This window comes from Podarcis gaigeae (genome assembly GCF_964106915.1).
Source record: "Podarcis gaigeae genome assembly, chromosome: 5".
Lineage (NCBI taxonomy): Eukaryota > Metazoa > Chordata > Lepidosauria > Squamata > Lacertidae > Podarcis > Podarcis gaigeae.
The window spans coordinates 17,784,666-17,805,834 of NC_139681.1; the positions used below are offsets into that span (position 1 = coordinate 17,784,666).

Consider the following 21,169-nt stretch of genomic DNA (forward strand, 5'->3'; position numbering starts at 1 on the left):
GTTGCTTGTGTTCATCTGGGCAGTATCTGTAAAGCAATGGCATAGGGAATAAGACTGAAGGCATCAATGGATTATTAATAGGTGTGATTATTAGCTCACTAATTAGAGACTGAAAGTTGTGATATAATTGTAGTGTGTCATCTGTGAATTTAGGATTCAATCATTGTTGACAGTACACATCTTTTAATTGTAATCCATGCATCAGAGGTGAATTTCTTTAATTTGTTTTTACTTTAAATTGCTGAATTTCATATTGCATATGCATGTTTGGTATAATGGTTTTATGGTCAATAATGAGATGAAATAGTGGCAACAAGTTCTCTCTCTTTCAGTACTCTTAAACTATTATATAGATCTAATGATAATTACTGTTTCTATTTTTCTTCCTTAGTAGCACAGGGGCAAAAATACTTAATTCATAACAGATAAAAGAAAAGGAGCAAGATAACTCATACAGACATGAAACAGAAAATCTATATAGTGAAGAATAATCTCATTTTGATTTTAACAACTGCTATTTCAATATAACATGAATATATAGCTTGGTGGTTTTATTATTTGCATGAAAATTGCTTGGATTTGAAGTCATCAGTTCACTCTTACTAAATTAAATAAATGTTTACCTAAAACAGGCACCAAGATGCTTAGAGTAACATAATACAAAAAATACCTAATTGAACTGCAATAAAAATCCCAAATAATAAAATAGTAGCAAGAGGCAAGTTAAATTGCAGAACCAGTACATCCAAAATCTTAATGAAATAAGAAGGTATTTACAGTCTTTCTGAAAGATGTAAGGGATTAAGTTTGGTAAGCATCTCTCAAGGGTATTTCCCCCACAATTATGGTTTCACCGCAGAAAAAACCTTATCCTTGGTGCCCTAGGTAAGTACTGAAGACTATGAAGGAAGTGTTCAGCAATTGACATGTTAGAAGATACTCTTTCTCAAGTCTGATATAGTGTAAAATATTGTCCTTTGATATGCAACTATACCCATGCCTGAGGGTGGAATGCAACATAGCTCTAAGGGGATTGTTAGCCTTGGGAGACCAGGGTTCAAGTCCCCACTCCACCATGAAGCTCACTGGTAACCTTGGACCAGTAACTGCCTCTCAGTCTACCTTACCTCATAGGGTTGTTGTGGGAATTAAATGAGGAGTGGAGGGGACCATGTATGCCATCTTGAGTTCCTTGGAGAAAGAGGTGGGATATAAATAAATAAATAAATAAATAAATCTCCCCTTTTCTCCCCCTGCACACTGTTCTGGGGAATCTTTCAACCTCTCTGAGCAGATATTGGGGGCAAGTGAGGGGTGGAGCCCTGTTGCACTAGCAGCAGCCCTTGTGTTGGCTTCTGCTAGCAGAACTGGGTAGTTGAATCCAGCCCATGGTCTATGTCTTTGTCTCCTTGATCTTATCCAACTATCCTATCCTACCTGTAACAGAACTCTCACTTTTATGCATCCTTTTTTGAGAGCAGACTGGGTAGATAAGTTAGGGGTCAGATGCAGGAGGACAAGGGCAAAAGTGGTTGGAACAATGAGTGTGACTCTTACCGTTGAATGGTAAGCTTCATAGAGCACCCTCAAGGTCTGTATTTGGCTTCTGGGACTGAAATTTCCTGACTTCTGATTTATAGCGTTGTACCTTCACCATAACATGAATGGAATCTCTTAGCAACAGATCAGCCACACTTACCTTTGCTCTATGCTTTCTAGGCACAGGAACAGGCTTTCCAGGTCTGAATGGTTTCTTTTTTTGTCCCTGGCACTTTCTCCAGGAAAACCTGATTGCTGTTTGCTCTGATTTAGTGGTAAAATGCAGATTTTCCCTGGGAAAATGCTGGGAGAAAAAAGAAAATCCTACTTGGACCTGGACCTGGGAACCCCAGACCTATGCCTAGAAACATGACACAAAAGGAAATGTGGATGAGCCCCAAGCTTGTCATCTCTATTTTCCTCCTAATACAAGTAGGGTGGTCTTCTTCTCTTATTGGAACTGAAGCTGGAGTGCATAGCTCTCATTAATGAATTGAAGATCTTGAAATTATATATCTGTCCTAAAACTGTAATCTTGATCCGGATATCTGACTGCCTGCATAGAATCATTGGATTGAAGATTATGTATTTTCCCTGCTGTTGTACTAAAGTGAGATGATGTCCTATTTTTATTTTAGAATCGGTGTTCCTAGTGACAGAGATAAAAGAACACATAATTGAAGCGTCTCTCTCTTCCTGTGTCTTTGCGTATCCAATGTGGAGAAGGGTCCCACATAAGTTGCACAATTTCTGAAATCTATACTTTTATTTTAGCTTCAGTCTTTGGATACAACAATTTAGCACTTTTAAATCTCACAGATTTCTGTGAGAGATTTAAGCATGTGCTTAATTATTTTGTTGGATGAGACACAGAGTGCTTAACTTCAGCTGGTTGCATCCTGTATGTGTTTGTGTGTATATCCTTTTTTCAATCATTGCCACCTGATTAAGTCTCTAAATAGTGATGCTATTTGTTTTCTTTAAAATATTATTTTGGGTGGGGGTGAGTAGTGCTGAACTGGAAAGGAATCCCTATGTGGCACCATGTAGTTCAAGTGTCCAGTCCAACAGATGGAACACATCTCCTCTCATCTATCTCTCCTCTCACTCCTAAACAACCTATACTGGGTTATGTAATGTTTCCCCTTCAGGCTACATGTAGTCTTTGATCTGGATGCCAAACACTATAGGGGAAAGCACCTCATCCACCAGAGACTAATTCTTAGAATCACCTTGACCATGGGGTGACCCTAGAGATGGCAATTTGTTCAATTTCTTGCAAGAGTTAAACACATCCATTGAGGGGTTTTTTAAGAAAAAAACTTGTGCACAACTTCTTGCTGCCTAAGATTGATCGATTTCATAAAATTCATACACAGTTTGATAGTTAAAAAACACACAACAATCCTCGAATCAGTTTACAAAAGATAAAACAGTAAAGCCAAGAAGAATCACAACCTTAACTTTGAAACATACAGAAGTTAAAATACCGAAACAGATTAAAATTATGTCAACTTTATAAGCGTAGGCTTGTCCAAACAAGAATGTTTTTAGCAGGAGCCGAGACGAATACAGTGAAGGTGCCTGCTTTATCCCATTAGGCAGGGAGTTCCAAAGTGCTGCTACGCTAACAATCATGTTCTTACACATGTGGAGTGGGTATTATGTGGCATCTGTAGTAGTACCAGTTCTGCTGATCAAAGTGGTCGGGTGGGCAGATGTGAGGTAAGGCTATCTTGTAGGTAAGCTGGTCCCACGTTTTACGGGCTTTATATGTTAATAGTAACATCCTGAACTTTGCCCAGTAGCAAATCGGCAACCAATGCAGATCTCTAAAGCAAAGGTATTATATGCTGACCAGGACTTACTCCTGTCAGCAATCGTGCTGCAGCATTCTGCACTAACGGCAGCTTCCGGATTAAGCGTGAGAGAAGCAGCACTTTGAGCGTATTGCAGTAATCCAGTCTTGAAGTAATCAAAGCATGAACGACTGTGGCAAGACATTCCCAGTCCAGGAATGATCGTAGCTTTTGAACCAATCACAGTTTTTAAAAGGCCTCCAGAAGCACCCCCAAACTGTGAACCTGTTCCTTGAGGGGGAATGCAGCCTCATCCAAGGTAGGCAGTTGACCAATTTCTAGGACACGGAAGCTACTCACCCACAGTGCCTCCATCTTGCCAGGATTCAAGCTCAGATTGTTTTTCCTTATCCATTTCACCGCTGAGTCCAGGCAAGGACCCAGGGCCTGCACGGCCTTTCCTGATTCAGATGTTATGGAGAAATACAGCTAAGTGTTATTAGCATACTGGTGGCACCTCTCCCCGAAATGCCTAATGACCACTCCCAACAGCTTCATATAGATATTAAATAGCACTGGAGACAAGATAGTCCCCTACGACACCCCGTAACGTAGCTGCAAGGGGGGCCGAAAGGGACTCTCTCAATGCTACTTTGCTCTGAAGATAGGATCAGAACCACTGTAATACAGTGCCCCCAGTCTCCATTCCCTGGAGCTTGTCCAGGAGGATACTATGGTCAATGGTATGTAAAGCCAATATTCTACATATTGACCCCAATTCTAGTATAAGAATCACTCCCATGGACTGAATGACAAGTTCATAAAGAAATTAACTAACCAGGCTGTATTTCTAGGAATAGTTGGGCCTTCTTGTCCTTTTTAACGTGATTTTTCCCAAATTACACTGGAAAAGGAATCTTCTATGTAATTATTGGATTGAAGACATCACTGCCCATGCCCAGGTCTGCTGTGCATCTGATTCATTTTCGCTGCCATGATTCTTATGAGGATCAATGCAACACTTCCTTCAAGCAACAGGATATATATATAATTTTGCAGATTCCAAATTGCTCTTTAACACGGAACATCACCACAAGAGAATAATCATGGAAGCCATCGAGATAGAGAAACACCCTCACAACATGAACAAGCGTGACGACACATCCCGCTTGCCAGACATCTGGAAATTAGCCCTCCCCACAAAAACTGACACCAGATCCAGAGGCACACAGAACGCCAACACCAATCAACCACACCAGACCCAAACCCAGACCCTCTCCACAGATGAATTACTGACACCATCCAGTAGCCAATCCATGGTGGCACCTCCGGATGCTGCACCCCCCTGCAATCCCTACACAGATCTGGCTGACACAAGCCACAAAACCACAGCTCGCCCCTATACACGAAGCCAAGCCAAAGCACAACTAAGTGCAATACAGCCATCTTCTCAGGAAAACTCTTCACAAAGTTCAAGAGGTCAAGACACAAAGACTTTAGCAACTAATCCACACCTAATGACCCACCTAAGTGGTACTCAGGATATCACTCAAGAAATCACTCAAGGTATCTCTCAAGTAATTAAGGAACAAAAGAAGAAAAGGCACACTAGCCTGGGAACTTCCTCTCTGCCCAGAACATTGGAGGCTAGACACCACACCCCCTCTACAGTATTTATAGGAACTCAAACATTGAGATCCCGCTCTGTTCCAGTAACAAGAAGCCGAAAGCACCAGCCTGAAGATGACGAGTGAGACCTCGTCGAAACGTCGCCTAGACACCCCAACTTTTACACGGGAAGACACCCGAGGACACCAAAACCTGCATTCCTGTACCCGTGAAAATCTACGAAAGCATATATATATATATATATATATTCCTTTCAACCTCAACTCCCTGTTCCAGTAAGTATAAAATGGTTAAGGTTAATTCAGAAGAAAGGATCAAATTTAAGTGCCCTTGCTTACATGAAGTTGAGCTGAATTTTAAAATCATAACTTATGCCAGTTTGTGTGTGTAGCTGAATTATTTTGAGGATTATCACGAACATTGATCTGTCCTTCACATTGCATTTGATGCCTGAGCTAAACCCAGAGAGATGATAGCCTTAGTGTGGTGTCACTTTTGTCACTTGAAAGCCTACTCAGTCAACTGAATCTTGAAAAGATTTCAGTATAACAAAGCACTGATAGGTTTTAAACTTGGCTTTAACCTTCAGAGACTAATAATTTATTATTCCTTGTTATGCACCAGTACCTTTTTTTCCTTTAACAATACATCATTTTTAATGTGGGTGACTTGATTTTTTGTAATATAAAGCATCCATAAATAGGATGAAAAGAAAATGGTAGCTAAGTACTTTTATGGTTGGCAATATGAATGCTATTCTTCACGCAATTCATCAAACATTTATCTGCATAAATTATGGCAGTTAAATGAAAAAGAGCCGATGAGAAGTAACACTTTAGTATCATTTGTAGCAGTAAATGCAGAGGAAAAATTACATTTGTTAAAAAAAAATACATCAGCTCTGTGTTCATTAATTGGACAAACTGTTTGGGAAAATACTTGCATTTTGATAAAATGGTAACTTTTATTGTCCCAGCTGGCAGTGCCAATGATTAGGCAATTGTGTATTTATGGAATAACTTTGGTAGTCATTGTTTAGAGTGTAAAATTGCAAAACATAGAACAGGGTTCCTCAAGCCTTCCCCAGTGTGATTCTCTAAGTCAAAATGACAACTGTCCAAACCTACCAAAATACCAGTAAGAAAAAACAACAACAGGGGATAGTGTTCACTATTATCCAAAAAATTAAGAAGAAAAGAAGGTGAAATGATGTCATAACAAGATTATAATGAAACAAAAACATTTGGTGAAACTTAATTAGAGTGGCTCCATTTACCTCCAACTCTTAATGTAGGACTTAGGGTATGTCTTTAAAACTCACTCCTGTCTTTCCAATAAAAATGCAACGTACATGCAATCGTTCTGAAAGAAGTTGCTGAGAATTGTACGAGACATGAAAACTGGCTTACTTGTCAAATCTGGAGAGGACTGTACCTCCAAGGAAGGAGAGTCCACTACCTCTCTTGGGAATCCGTTCCACTGTCAAACAGCTTTTGCCATCAGAAAGTTCTTCCTGATGTTTGGACGGAATCTCTTTTCTTGTAACTAGACTCCAGTGGTTCAGGTCCTATGCTCCAAAGCAGGAGAAAACAAGCAGGCTCCATCTTCCATGTGACATCCCTTTAGATATTTGAAAATGGCTATTATATCTCCTCTTAATCAAGCCTCTTTGAGTTCAATGAGACTTATTCCTAGTAAGTCTCTATATGATTTCAGAATAAAGGTTGCATCAAATGATAGTTACATTCCAAATAGACTTGTTGAGATCAATAAACATAACTAACTTCCGCCCATTAGTTTCAATGGGTCTGCTTTGAGTAGAACTTGGGAGACAACTCAAAGTAGTTTTGTGTTTCAAGCATTCCTGAATTGGGCACAGTGAGGACCAAAATGTCCTGAGTGCAAGAATATCATGCAGGATGAAAGTAAATGAAGATGAATCAGAAGCATTTAGGACTATTTTGGGCATGGGCCCTGTCTGGTGATGAGGTATGCATTTCGAAGTCTTGCAAATTATTTTCTTTGTTCTCCCTTCCTCTCTCTTCTCCACCCTCTCATCACCACCTTCCTGAAGTGGGCTTCCCCTCCTATATCACCACCTGGAACTGCTGCCTCCTTCTGTTTCAATGTTATTAATTTAAATCCCATTTGCTAGAGCCATACTTTCTTCATTTGATTAGGGTGAGACACGAAAGATTCATCAGAATATTGGCAATTCTATTCTAGGCCACTTTGTGAACCTTGTGCTTTTGCTTTTCTCAAGTCATTTTCAAAATGGAAGCTGAAATACTGCAAATTTTGTTACAGGAATTGATCTAGGTTGGGGAGGGGAGGAAATTGAACATCTAAATCTCTTAGAAATGAGGCAGCAGTAATGTTCAAGCATAGTTCTTCCTTTCTGCCTTCTGTTTTCTTACACCCAAGCAGCAATATTTTCAGGAAACTCTGCTACAATTTGGTGAACACATAATACCGCTCCTATGTTTTAATTGTGAAAGCACAGTCCAACTTACTTGTTTTATTTCTCTTTCAGAGGTTTAACATAATATGTTTAGCTGTTTAATGGGTGTAGTATTTCCATTTAATTAGAATACTTTGAGAGAGGGGTTACTTGTTTGCCTTGTCTGTGTTGTCTACAGAGCATCTTTCAGATGTTAACACACTGTTGTGGGAACAACCTTTCCTTGGATTCATCCTATGGCACTTCCATAATGTTTAAAGCCCACCTGAGGTCCTTACCCCATTCCCAGTCATTTCACCTGATGGTAGCTGATAAGGACCTACTTCGTGGTAAGTTTCTAAACATTAAGCCAGTTGTGGGAATCCACATCTGAATTTGGTTGGATCAAGAACTGGCTTGCCCTCTGTGGGCCCCCCACCTGTCAGTCACCTGACATCGTATGGCATCGTGTAATTAAAAGTTCAAGCCATGGCTGCAAGAGAAGAAAGTCTGTGCATCCTCAGCCTGTCAAAGGACAGACAGAAACATCTCCAGTCCTGCCAATATGCTCTCACAGCACTTATTTCAGAGATGACAAATCTCTGCACCTGACATCACATGATGCCAGGTGACAAACAGTGGGTGTGTTTTGCCACAAATGGCTTCTGAGGACAGAGGTTCTTCACTACTGCATTAAACAGTGTCATGGAAGGAGTCCATAGAAAACCATTTCTGGCATCACTGCTGTAATGTCCAAAGGGTACCAACTTAATTTCGGTTCTTTGCTTGATCTACAACAGCAATCATTCATATTTAGGAATATGAAAATGCATGAACCAGCATAGACACTTTGTGGCTGAGCTTACATCTAGTTTAGGGTTGGCTTAAGCTGTGGTTCTCCATTTGCTGCTGAACTACAACTCCATTATCCCTGACTACTGGCTATTCTGGCTGGGACTGATGGGAGTTGCAGAATAGCCAGCTACCTTTGGCGAGCCTGAGGTTTACCACCCCAGGCTACTTACTCTGCTTGCAACTGAGAAAGATCTCTCTCATCCTTTTTGTTGCTATTGCTACTTGTTTTAAACGACCCTGTACCAGATAAGAATTGGTGGGATTCATGTTCATTGTCCATTATTTGTTTCATATAGGTTTTTGTATTTTCTTTTGAAAATTCCTTTCCTTCCCCCCTTTTTCTTTTATTAGTGTTATATGTGTTTGTGTTGTAAAATAATAAAAAAAGGGGGGGGGAATGGGTGGGATTTCAAAGAATGTCTTTGGCAACTTGCAACAGTCTTATGTTTTGCTGTGAAATAGTGCTGGGAATGTTGGCAGCTACTTTATCTAGTTGTCTTTTGGATTAGTCACTAGTCCCAGTCATATCTACTGAGTATCCCCAGTAGAACCACTAGGAGGACAGCCCCATAAAAAGAAAAACCATCCTCTCAACCTCTCTTTAAAGACTGATTCTACCACTGGCCTTTTTCAGTGGTTACAGTAAAGGGTTATCTTCAATTCTGTTATGTATAGCACTACAGTGTCCCATTTTGTATCTACTGGTCAGTAACAAATTTGTCTTATTTAGAGAATTAAAAGATTATTTCAAAGCAGAGAGATACTGCAACACCTTTACTCTGGCCTGTGATGTGAGATGTGAGAAAACGCATAGCCTATGACAAACTGGGAAGATTTTCAGTTTATAATATTTTATATAGGATGCATTTGTGTCTGCATTATCAAAAGCAGTAGTTCACCAATTAAAGCTTATGCCTCGACAATAAATCTGTTTAAAGGGACCACAGATCTCTGGTGTGTTTCTCAGCAGTGAGAGTCACACTGGAAATAATGAGTTGAAGAACTGCTTGTAATTGGCATTATTTTAGATGGCACTTGTCAGGTATATGGCAGTTCTCAGGCTGCAGTTGATCGGTGGGAGAATTAATTTTATTCCTAAACTGTTTCCCATAGATGTGAAGCAGACCACTGAAAATCTTGATAGAGATAAAACACAATTAACATTTTTAAATCTCTCCCCCCCTTATGTCTCCCCACCATTTTCTGTCATAATATTTTCATTTTGCTTGGGAAGATCCATCCTCCTCTTGTTCTGTCACTTCCACTCTTGTCAGGCCATGGAAGCCACAGGGCTGGCCCAGATTTCAAACTGGGAACACTCTGAATGGTATACCTGTTTGAGACTAGGGTATCCAGGAGTTGTCTATACCTCTATCTAGTGCTTTTTTCCTGTGGGGATGCAGGGGGACGCATACCCCTAAACATTTTGTGAAGCTAACAGGAGAAGAAACTAAAAATAAAAATAAAAATAAATTTCTTCTCTAGCATGGTGAATTTTCAGTTCTGTTGCTATCCCAGATGGTGGCCTATAAAATGGTGATTTTCTTCAGTCAAAATGAGAGGATCCCTAAACATTTTTTTAGGGAAAAAACACTGCCTCTATCTGTTGCGACGTGATATCTGATGATATAGGCTAGTGGCTGAGCAGAAGACCCCATCACAGCCTGTATGTGAAAGGAGCAATGGAATGGTAAAATAGTGTATTGACCAAACTTTAACTTGTTTTCAAAGTGTTTTGAGAATCATTTATGATGCTGCTTCATACTTGTCAGTGTGTACTTCCAAGTATTTATGCTGCTATAGGTCTTAGCTTTTTGTGCATTCCACCCCCCACCCCCACGCCACTTAAGGGTCCCTTTTGGCAGAGTGGGTAGATGTACACATCTGTTTTATGCTAAATTATGAGTCAAACCACTTAAATGGGAATTTCTGACTATTACTTGTTTCAATAACTTGTGTCTGAAAATCAAAAGAGTAACGATTAATTGAATAAAAGTGTCTATGTATGCACACATTTTTTGTTTGCCCCTTTAAACTGATTTTTCTTGAACTATTTCACTCTTGAGAGCCCAATAAGTCAGTGTGTGAGCTTACTTTTCCATATTTAGTGGTATTAATGCTAGGTAATACATGGAAATAAAAAAAGACCACCCCAATATGCATTAGTGAATATCCAAACTTTAATGGCTATTGATAATCATAAGTAAATGTTGGCAATGGCAGGCATGTTCTGTGAATGTCAAAAAACTGCACAGTGAATGTTGACAGGCATCAACTTGAGATTGTCAGTATTCACTTGTGTATGTATGAAAAGTGAAGAAATTGCAATATATTTTTGGGTGTTCACAAAATTCATCTTGGATTACCATCCTTTATTTGTAATGTACACAGTCATTACATTGGGAAATTCACTGCAACATCATAAATATGAAATAAGATAAAAATGGGATCTACTTCAGACTGTTATTTGTTCCATCATGGGCATTCTTAGAAAACATGATATTACTCTCTTGAATCTTGTGGATTTTTTTAATTTTTTTTTTGCAGTTCTCATTTAACATTTTTCAAATATGTGCTTTGGTTTGGTACTTTATCCACAGTTGGTAGAGAAGAATGAATGTACCACAAATTCTCACTACAGGTGTGAGGTTGATTTGTGCCCCTTTAGTTGTAAGACGGAACCTCAGCAAAAAGAAACATTCCATATCCGTTATCTTTATACTCATTGTTCTTATCATTCTAGCTAGAATGATATTTCCTTAGCATATTACATCACATCTAAACACTAGTAACACTTACTGTTGAAAATAGAATGTTGTAAGTTTTTCGACATAGTGCCTTCAATTCTAAAGTTAGCATCTTGCAGCACATCCTACTAGAAAGTATGTCCTGTTGAATTCAGTGGGACTTGCTTCCAGGAAAGTAGGGTTAGAATTGCTGCATTAGCTATTATGGAAGCCTGTTTCTGAACGTTATGTTCATTCTTTCCACCAGGATCTTAAAGGTAAAGGTAAAGGTACCCCTGCCCGTAGGGGCCAGTCTTGACAGACTCTGGGGTTGTGCGCCCATCTCACTCAAGAGGCCAGGGGCCAGCGCTGTCCGGAGACACTTCCGGGTCACGTGGCCAGTGTGACAAAGCTGCATCTGGCGAGCCAGAGCCGCACACGGAAACGCCGTTTACCTTCCCGCTGGTAAGCGGTCCCTATTTATCTACTTGCACCCGGAGGTGCTTTCGAACTGCTAGGTTGGCAGGCGCTGGGACCGAGCAGCGGGAGCGCACCCCGCCGCAGGGATTCGAACCGCCGACCTTTCGATCGGCAAGTCCTAGGCGCTGAGGCTTTAACCCACAGCGCCACCTGCGTCCCCTACTGTACTTACTATATCTTAGTAAGTACTTACTTACTTACTTAGTACTTACTGTATCTTACTATACTGTAATATATTTCTTTCAGCATAATATTTTTCTTCTTTAGAATGCCAGTTCTCTGTATACATTAATTTTGACCCAGGTGAAATGAAGGCTAGTTCACTCCTGAGCAATGTTTATGGAGTGGTGTGTGTGTTTGTTTGTTTTGAAGTAACCAGTTAAACTATATTTGTAGACTTAAATAGATCTAGGCCCTCTGAATTCCCAGATTAAATGTTGGCCCTTCTCCCCCTAATTCAGGGGTGGAAAACCTTTATACCCATTAGAGCCCACAGGGGCTGCACACCAGTGGTGAAGATCATTCAACACACACACATATACAGAGGCAGCAGAAGGGAGAAGGGAGATTTAATCTCACTACCTCCAAGCAAGGAGAAGGGGACGACAGAGGAGGAGATGGCTGGATAGTGTTCTCGAAGCTACAAACATGAGTCTGACCAAACTGCAGGAGGCAGTGAAAGACAGGAATGCCTGGTGTGCTCTGGTCCATGGGGTCACGAAGAGTCGGACATGACTAAACAACTAAACAACAACAACAACACCTCCAAGCAACCTCAAAGCAGCCAATATTTCTGTCTCTGCTATAAGCAGCCTGAGTTCTTCATCCAGTGGGAGCCTGGACACTGCCTCACATCCTCTTGATCTGCTTTACCAGCTTTACTGCATGCTAACTCATTATGGGGAGCTAGAATGGCATCTGTCTGATGCCTGCTTCCAACTTCTGTCTTGACTTGATTGCCTGGTTCCTGAAATGTCAGTTTTTGAAGTTTGTTGGAGTTGCATTGGGTTTTAATCCTGGGTTTTTGTTTGTGGCTCATGGTTCTGGGATTGGATCTTTTCATAGTGACTCTGACAAGGACATACTTTCAAGTGACACGTACATATTATTCCATTCAGAAAGGCTGCTAGTTTTATTCTTCTTCGGCCACTCTTCCAGGAGGGGCCCATGAATTTTGGCTAGCCCTGGTATTCAACCCCAAATGGAGCTTGCCAAAGACCTTGCTCTTCTATCAAGGGAGAGAGAATGATCTTGACTATGACATCACACAGAGCTTTGCAGGTTCCCATTGTGCTTCCATGACCAGATGAAGAAGTGCCATTTCTTCTTCCCAGTTCTGAACTTGTGTTGGGAGGGAGTGGGTCTTGTCACACAGCCTTTGAAAGTTCCAAGTGGGCTTCCAAGTGGTCTCCAAATATCAGCATGAGCTCAGGGAAAACAATCATGCTTCTCTAGCATCCAGAAACCAGAAAAGGGTGGGCAACTTTTTCCAGATTAAATGATACACCACCAGCTCATCACAGCTGAGTGTAATTGTGGATCCCTGTATTCTTCAAAATTGATAAATGATGTTATTTTGTTATAAACAGTCATTTGATTATGAAAACGACGTTCAATCTGAAATGGCAAATACTGTGCTAGTTTGTCAGCAGTACCGACTGATTTACCTGTATCAGTTCACTACAGAAACATTTGCAGTTCATTTTGTGTGTGTGTGTGTAGTGTGAATACATATATATGTATGTATCTCTCTCTCTCTCTCTCTCTCTCTCTCTCTGTGTGTGTGTGTGTGTGTGTGTGTGTGTGTGTGTGTATATATATATATATATATATATATATATATAGTACAGTTTGGCAACTGGATGTATAACAGACTTGCTGTCTGTTTTCTGTTCGTTTTGTTTTGTTCTTGTTAGAGTCATCAAAATGTTGACAGCTGCATAACTCTTTTTAAAGTATTCATATCCTGACAGATATTACGGATATTTGTCATTTTACTTACAGTAAGTGACAGCTAAATTAGCTTTATGCTGTGTTAGAGGATATTTCCAATGTAGTAAGCCCAGTCATATTTGGATTGAATTTCTCCAATGTGCAGCTGATTTTACGCGGTTATTAAGTAACAAGTAGTGCAGGATTCAGTATGGGAGTCTGGGAGTCTGAAAAAGCACCATTGTCCTTCGTGCTATGCTGTCCTGATGGTGAATTCTTGCACCTGCCGTTACAGTGACATCCCAAACCAGAGGGAGCATAGAGAATTCTAAAGTTAGAGAAAAGGAAGAATAAGCAGGACACAAGACAATTACTTATCCAGAATTGTGTTAAGAAATAGTTACAAAAAAGTCACACATATGATACCCAGATTCCTCTCTCTCATCCAGTCCAAATGCTATGGTTTCAACCCTTCCTCAGATTGTTTAATTATATTGGGAAGCTATAATGCATTAGCAAGAACCTGTTTATCCAGTTTTAAAACAACTTCACTAGATCTCTGTTTGTTCTGACAACAGTAAGTAGTCCCAGAACTTGTTCTTTCCCTTTTCTTGAATGGACACATTCCACCAAGATTTCAGGAGATTAATCTTATTTTTGGCTTCTGGTACTTGCTTTCATTTTTGTTTTTTTAAACCAGGAAATTACAAGGCTTGGCAGCATCACTACTTAAAAGCAGTGGTGATGACGATCCTCGGAAACGACATACCCCCAGTTCTTCTACAGCACAGATTACAATCCAAGATAGAAAAGAGCTATGGCGCTTTGGGACTGAATCAGTTGCTTTCCACTCCTCCTACCATCCATGGTTGCCATTTCTGACATTGGCAGTCTAATATCGCTAAGCCTGGACTGGCACCACCCAGGCTCCTATCTCAAATTACCGTCTGCATCTCAGCTATGACTGTTGTATTCCAACAACCAATAACAGTTCCCTGCTTTAGCCACTTCAGGACATGTAGACATGTAGACAGGTGCTGGCAGCCTATAGGTAGCAATTTTCAAGTATACGTAGTATTCTCAGGAAAGCAGAACTTTCCACCCAAGCATTCTAATCTACAGCATTGCTCAATAATCGTTGCTCCCAATCCAAAGCCAAGTCTCGAGGGATGAGTTGATTCCCCCAAGGCTATCTTTACCTTTTTAATTTTTTAAAAGGTTTAAAGTATTTTATTCTGTAAACAGCTTTGGGAACTTAGTCGAAAGCTGGAGTGTGAGAAGTTGGACTGTAAATGATTTAAATGAAATACTGATAGGCTCATCAATTTAATGCTGGTTGTTTGGCCCTATGTCACTTCCATGTCCCAGGATTCACCCAGGCCCATTTGAACTGGCATGACACATCTTTTGATGAGGAAGTGGATACATACCTGCAACCATGGCAATTGGTTCCTGCATACAGTTTGTTGCTTGTGATCAAAGCTAGGCTTGTCTAAAGACGCAGCAGAATAAGGTGGCAGAGTAGACTCCATCCCTTTAGACTGCAGGTGGAGAACCTTGATCTTCCCCACATTAAAAAACTGAATGTAAATAAGAAAACCCTATTACAGCACAGAGAAGATTGTAGCCCAACTTGTTTACTATAACTGAAAAGCAGAATATAAATATTGGTAATAAATACATAAATATTGTGCAGATCTTTCTACCTGCAGGGAGCTTTTCACATAGAGGGGCATTGGAAATGAGCCAACTCACCCCACGCCTGCAATCAGAAGTGGAACATTCCATGCTACCACCTCCGAACTCTACCATCTCATTCTGCTAGATGTGTAAACAACAAGGTCCTTGTGTGTACAAGCTCTGGTCTTTTATGAGGAAGAGCATTGACTACCTGGCCAGGTTTCTGAGGAAACAAATACCCGTTAGTCATTTTGTGGCATCTGTAGTCCTGCTGAGTTGTAGGTAGTGCTTGGGGAAACTGGATGACCATATTGCAGCAGCAGCAGCAGCAGCAGCAGCAGCAGCAGCAGCAGCGAAATTAAGAGATAAAAGTCAGAATTCTAAGATTCTCAGAGGATGCATACTTTCTCTTGCACAAGCTTCCATCTTTCATAGTTGCAGAGAAATAAACTAAAAAAATCTGTCAAAAATATTTAGAATCTAAAGAAAATCTCTGTAGGGACTTCCTGATATAACAAAGCTATCATTCATTGGGGCCTCCAGTTCTTGCATCCCTGGTTATAAACTTACACTCAAAGTATGGAGAGTTATTTGAAAATTTTCCAGTTGAGGCTTTTCCCCCTTTACAAAATTTAGTTTATGGCTCCAATAGATAGGGATGGATTAATTTTGAGGGTAGGAAAGAAAGTTCTTCAGAGAACAATAGCATAAAAAGAGGCATATGAAATTTGGGGAAAACATAGCAAGTGCCTCAAGTCTGACAACTGCTTTTACTTCCCATTTGAAATTAATGTTCATTGTATAAAAATGCTAAAGCGAATAAATCCTTAAGGGCTGGCCTGACATTTTAAAGCTCTTATTTGCTTGAATTCACAGCACTGAAGGTGGGGATTTACTGACACTCAAGCAACGGTAGGATGTGATGTGCTTAGGATCACAATCTTATTCCTTGCATGTACAGGGCTGAGCTTTCTTCTAGATGGAAAATTATATAGCTTATTTAGTTCACTCTAAAAACAATAATGGGACCTATTCAGATTTTATCTCTAATTTTACTTGGTTGTTGAGCAGTATTAATAATCCTGTCATAAACTGCACTAAAGAGGTGCTCACAGAGTTTCCTAGGATTTAGTATAGGATAAATATTCCTCAGGAAGAGTAGGACATGCATGTTGCTTTCCTCTGTGTTTAGTTGGATGTATCTGGAGCGTGGCACTGCTCACTATATATCTAACAGATTTGGCAAAAGCATTAAGGAGCTGAGTATTTCAAAGTGGTGTTATAGAAAGTTGCTGTGGTTCTGAACAGGTATAATCATGGAGAAGATACATCATACTTAGCACATTACTAATTTTTGCAATGAAATGATGCAAAGTAGTTCATAACCTTAATAAGTACATTGGATTCTACAGTAATCATGCAGAAATAATAGCATATCCCAATTAATGATGACAAAAACTTTCCACAATCTATTGTCTGTGTCCTGACTTTGTCCTCTCTCTACCTGAATCCATGCAAATCTGTATCATCACAAGCAATTCAGTATAGCAAACTGAGGCATGTAAATTAAATCTGTTTGAATGAACTGTAGATATCGTTTATACACATTCTAGCCATCGTTAAGGTTTTTCAAGAAGGACTATCATTAAAGTCCTTCTCGTTTGGGGATCAGTTCTCCTGCATTTGCAGAATATTTTGAGTTTGAAACACACTAGTATTGTTTTCTAAGAAAAACTTGTACCCACACATAGAAGTCTTCTGCTGTCATATTACATGCTCCTTCCAAAGACAGTTAACAATCATGTGGCACCTTAACAACCAGCAGATTTTGTTGAGGGATAAACGTTTATAGATCAAATTCAAGTATCTTTCTTTTGTTTGCTACTGGTTGTCTACCAGTTTTTGTTATTCTGAAAGTATCTCAAGTTTGTGTCCTCACCAGCTTTCACCTCTGACTTGTTATTCTCAGCATTTTTAATAACTAGATTAAAAGTGTGTGATCTGGAAACTGCCTTTCTTGCTAGTGTCACACCGCCATTCTGCCAGACTTAATATCAGACTTGGTCTCTAATCAGACCTTTGTCTTTGTTTTGGGACATATGATGGGACAGTGATCAAGCATATCAGACAGTGAAGGAGAAACTCTTGCTGCATGTGTGCACATACACTTTCCATCATCACTCTCATGGTTGGAATACATGTAACATAGCTCTCCAAGGTGAAAGGTAATGCTAGGATTGGAAAGGACATGGGACACCACTCTTGATTTTCCTTGACGACATTCACCTCTCAGACCAAATATATTTGATCCAGATACTGCTATTTTTCCTTATCAAAGCCCTGCATCTGGCTGAGATGATTTGCAGAAATGGGACTATATTGAAAGCCATGAATAACAACAACAATCTTTATTACGGTCCAGAGACCCAACAAAACATTACAAATTGATCCACAGTTCATATAGCCTACCTCCAGGTTAATTAAGCATTTTGTTTAGAATATAGGGCTCATTTGTTCTTGCAACCACCGATAAAAACTTTGCCACTGCCAACATTCTAGCTTTTGTCCGGTCTTCCAGTAGGAACCTGACATAGTGAGCCTCTGATTTTCCCGGGAAAGGCACCAGCAAGTGTAGTATCAGTTCAGCCCTGGCCTGCTCATACTTCACACAATGCAACAAAATATGATTTATGGAATCGATGTCTTGAGCACATGAGCAAAGTCTGTCCTGGTAGGGAACTCCTCCCACCCTACCATCCAGCACTGCAGAGGGGAAGACATTTAGTCTGGCTTTAGTGAAAAGCCTTCGATAGTTAGGTACTGTCAGGTTTTTGATGTAAGATGTTAACTCAAAGACATACCCATATTGAACTCCTGCTGCCAGCGGACTACAGACTGCGTGTGATCGAGATCACAAGTCACTGTGTGCATTGTCCCATAATCTTTGCTTTAAAACCTTTTGGGCGCCTTCATAACCCAGGTAATACAGTTGTGGGGGGGGGGGGAGAGAGAGACCAATAGAGGTGGCTTTTTTAGCCATGGTTTTCTGCCATTTGCTGACAAATTCCTCATTGGTCAAATGTTGGTACAGACCCTTCCCTAAATTAAACACTGAAATCCTGAGCCAATGTTTTAGGGCAGCCCACCACACTCTAGCTGAAGTTGGGCATTCACCAGCTTCCAACAGAAGTACGGAGTTGGGGACGCAGTTAGGTACCTGCAGCAGAGATCGTATAAATTTTGCCTGAAAGCCATCTAGCTTTGGCAGGTCCCCATTATGCCAGACATTTGCTGCATACAGGAGTTGGGAAACGGGCTTTGTGTTGAAAACCCTTAAGGCTGCTGGAACACATTTGCCGCCCTATATAACAATGTAAAGAGAGACTTGAGATTAAATTGCAAGGGAACAAGCTGGACAGTTAGATGGGGCCTGATGAGGTACACAAGTAAGATGTTCCTCACTTGTGTTGCACACTACAGCAGCAGGAGCTCAGTTAGTAATATTGGTTGAATATTCTCATGGCTATACCCCATGCTAACAGTGTACCTACAGGACTGCCTCTCCTGGTTTGCCCCATGGAGGACCTTAAGGTCCACAAATAACAACACTTTGGAGGTCCCAAGCCGCAATGTGGTTAGATTGGTCTCAACTAGGGCCAGGGCCTTTTCAGTACTGGCCCCGACTTGGTGGAACACTCTGTCACAAGAGACCAGGGCCCTGCGGGACTTGACATCTTTCCGCAAGGCCTGCAAAACAGAGCTGTTCCGCCTGGCCTCTGGTTTGGGCTCAGTCTGACCCTTATGTTTCCCTCCCCTTATGGCTTTGATTTATGGGCTATTAAAATGAGGCTGCATTTTAAATTGTATTTTAACCCATATTTTAATAAACTGTTTTTGTTTGTTTGTTTGCTTGTTTGTTTGTCTCTCCCCCCCATTATGTTTTCTTGTATTTTTATTGGTGTTAGCCGCCCTGAGCCCGGTTCTGGCTGGGGAGGGCGGGGTATAAATAAATAAATTATTATTATTATTATTATTATTATTATTATTATTATTATTATTACAACCTTAGGATCTGGCTTTGTTGGCCTGAATGCTTTCCATGTGATCCCCCCCCCCCCCCGTTTCATATATCAAGGCAGTCTGAGATGAAATCATGGATTGTATCAAAGAGCAAACTACAGTCTGCTTCAGATGTGATTTTGAAGGAAAGATAGGCCGTATTATTTTTTTAACAGAAGTTGGTATTATAGAGCCATCTTTGCTCATTATGATCTGTACACTTCCCCGCCCCCCAGCTCCAGTTATAATTGTTTCATCATTGTTTTTGAAGTGACTGGGAACTATTTAATAATCCTCAGTTAGGAGACTGTATAGGTTTATACAAGGGCCAAGGTCATACACATCTCTAGCAGATGGGAACCCTGCTGGTCAGATGACAATCAGGTGGGAAAGATCCACGCAACTTGACAAAGCCATGTGGACAAAGAATGGGATTGCACCACTGGAAGTGGCTCCCATATCACTGTGTGAATACTGTCTGAAGCTACATTCAGACCAAACCATATTTAGTATAGTTTGGATGTGATATCCCGCCTTTCACTCCCCTTCAGGAGTCTCAAAGCGGCTAACATTCTCCTTTCCCTTCCTCCCCCACAGCAAACACTCTGTGAGGTGAGTGGGGCTGAGAGACTTCAGAGAAGTGTGACTGGCCCAAGGTCACCCAGCAGCTGCATGTGGAGGAGCTGAGACGTGAACCTGGTTCACCAGATTACGAGACTACCGCTCTTAACCACTACACCACACTGGCTCTATAGTAAACATACAGTTTAGCATGACAAGAATGAGTTGCAATGAGTGCTTTTGCTTTCCATTAATTACAATTTAATATGTGATCTGAAATTGTGCTTAATGCTCATTATGGTTAACCCATGGTTTGAAATTGTCTTGCTTCAAATAAACCATAGTTAAGGCTGATCACAATGTGTTTTGTTCAGCTATCACAGCATTCTGGGGTTATTCTAAGCCAGAAGCAAAAGCATCCAAACTTGTGGTTATGCCAGAGGAGAAGAGGGAGGTGCACAAGCCTGATGCTTGTTCTATCTCATTCTTGTCATGCTAAGCTATGGTTTAGCATGATGTCTGAACATAGCCTGTGTTTAATCCTGAGGGCACATAAAATACAGCAAAACTTACCAAGGCAACAACAACAAAAAAGAGTCAAGACTTCTTGCTGCAAAAGTTTGCTGAAGTTTGTCTTGGAACTGAAAGTATAAACAGTGCACACACTTAAACACTTTGCAAAATATATGTGTATTAACTAATGTCTGACAGTGAAAATGAGTGATAAACTTTTACAATCCTTATCCCACCCAAACACTAAGATCGAAAGCAACAAACTTTAATACTAGGCATTTTATAGTTGGATAGTTAAAATGGTTTAGAACTGTTACCTTACCAAAATTGGTGAGATGGTATGAAGTATTTAAGGAATGTAATGTTCCCAAGCAAAGCGGGTGGCTGATCTTTGTGTCTCTGGTGGCTTTATCTTCTTTTCAAATAATGTTCCTCTGCAGGAATTAAGTAAACATCAACTCCTACCTTCTTTTAAATCTTGTTGTCTTTGCTAGATGCTTACAGTTTTGTTTGCGTTATTTAGTTCTTTGGACTGGTGGAGTGGGAGCGGGGTATTTCCTAGTACTTCAGTTGAATTACTTTGTGTGTGTCTCACTTCTATCTAGCTGGTTTTCCTTCAGGCCTTCTTAGAGAAGAACTGCATGCTCCTTGTCAAATCTGAGATCCTGTAAGAGATGCTTTCACAAAGAGGACTAGTGCTGTCATTTATTCACAGCATTTAAAAAATAAATTTACTAATTATATTTGCATTCCTTTAAGGCAGGATTATATATTTTCTTTAGTAAGTCACAGGACCAGATGTGCCCTAGCTGTTCCTGGACGAGTATAGCCTGACCACTGCAATCCATGCATTGGTAACCTCAAGGCTAGATTATTGTAATGCACTCAGATTGCTGATGGAAGCTTCTGGTCAAGAACATGTGACACCATTGCTACAGAGCCAGGTTCAAGCCTCA

The 21,169-nt window shown here is 40.4% G+C and overlaps 1 protein-coding gene and 1 long non-coding RNA gene across 2 annotated transcripts in view; one reads left to right on the forward strand and one right to left on the reverse strand.

Annotated features, from left to right (window-relative positions):
- Window positions 1-21,169, forward strand: part of LRMDA (leucine rich melanocyte differentiation associated) — a 741,312-nt gene that overhangs the window by 137,350 nt on the left and 582,793 nt on the right.
- LOC310844442 lies at window positions 12,021-12,367 on the reverse strand. Its single transcript, XR_014564131.1, has 2 exons — window positions 12,232-12,367; window positions 12,021-12,050 (listed from the first exon to the last, which is right to left on the reverse strand). It is a non-coding gene; the product is annotated as an uncharacterized lncRNA (long non-coding RNA).